The sequence below is a fragment of the Trifolium pratense genome, linkage group LG1 (genome assembly GCF_020283565.1).
Source record: "Trifolium pratense cultivar HEN17-A07 linkage group LG1, ARS_RC_1.1, whole genome shotgun sequence".
Classification (NCBI taxonomy): Eukaryota; Viridiplantae; Streptophyta; class Magnoliopsida; order Fabales; family Fabaceae; genus Trifolium; species Trifolium pratense.
The window spans coordinates 42530217-42531759 of NC_060059.1; the positions used below are offsets into that span (position 1 = coordinate 42530217).

The window sequence follows — 1543 nt, forward strand, 5'->3', positions numbered from 1 at the left end:
TAATTCCACTAGGTGCTCGTGTTCACTTGGAATCTTGTTAAAGACCAAGGTCTGTTTGATCTACAAAATATAAATATAATATATGACATAACAACCCAGGACAACATATTTATTTAAGCTAGAAACCATATGCATGGTGTATAAGTGTACATCTGGCCTAAGCTGAGAGCCATTATAGGATAGCTTTAAAGCTTGAAAATAATGGTTCCAAGCTTAAACCATATGTACATCTATGCACATTGCTGAGAATAATTGTGCAGATTCCTCTTTGCTCCAATGCCATTGTCTAAAACCCTTGGACAGTATAAAACAAATGTGATAAAATAAAATGTGTCAAAACATTCACTTAAAACAATTACACATGTAATTTAAGCAACCAAAAGTAAACAAAAAACTAAATAAATCAACAAGTAATTCAATTGATAACATGTAATAACAATGTGTCAGATTACAAATTTTCAGCACCTGCACTGCAGTATCAGACAGGGATAACTGTAAAATTGGTATTTCTCATCATACACAACACCGTTTAGTTCATATCAAAGATAATAAAACATTCACACATGATGTAAAATTTCAGAAAATCAAATAATTTTCTAGGGTTTACAAACAAACAATTGCAAATACAATTAGGAGAAAAACATAAATAAAATCATAAGAGGAAATTTATAATGTTAAAATGAAGCATCAGATCTTCCTATTCAAATAAACTATTCATTGCACTCTGATAAGTACCAAGGTTGCACTGGAGAAGAATCTGCCTAATCCTAATTTATTAAAATGTAGATTCTTTTCAAGTTCATCATTGGTACTCATCACACTCAAAAACAAAGTTTGAGTAGTCAATGATACGAATGATTCATCACTTGGCAAATTAGAAAGAAAACATAGAGAAAAATAGAAAGATAGATGGTTGATTGAATGAAACAGGGAAGGGGAATTAGGAATTAGGGTTTTGATTGAACATTGCATTAGTATTTATAGAACAGGATAGGGTGACGAGTTGGTATGGTTGGACCAATGGACCGTTTGAATTGGATATTATGGCCCAACACATCTATATTTGATAAGAATGTGAGATTTACTTTTTATCACCCTATCAGTTTCTCGTGTGCCCTACGCATTTTTCGTTTTATTCTTCCGCTATTTAAGTAGCGGACGTTATAAAAATGAAATTTTTTGAAAAATTTTGTCCTCTATAAAAGTAGGGTGTTTTGGGGGTGTCCGCTACCTAAGTAGTGGATGGAGATATTTTGGTAAATTCATAGAGCGCGCGAGGAAATGACTAGAATGACAAAAGTAAATATCAAGAACCACTCATTTTGATTTGGTACAAATCAACCACTTTTTTACAATGCCAAAAAAATAATAACCACTATTCTGTTGTTGGTTTAAACGTGTTTTTTGTTTTTTTAACAGTCAAGATATGAAGTATACTAAATAATGAAATTAGTATGAGAGATGTTTTTCCTACAATCATATAATAAGTATAGGTAATACTCGTCTCAATTTGTCGGATAAATATAAGATAAAGCTACAAAAT

The 1543-nt window shown here is 31.4% G+C and overlaps 1 non-coding gene across 1 annotated transcript; it reads right to left on the bottom strand.

Moving 5' to 3' along the window:
- Positions 1 to 436: 436 nt before the first annotated feature.
- Positions 437 to 525, bottom strand: LOC123903392. Its single transcript, XR_006807968.1, has one exon. It is a non-coding gene; the product is annotated as a small nucleolar RNA R38 (small nucleolar RNA).
- Positions 526 to 1543: the final 1018 nt, after the last annotated feature.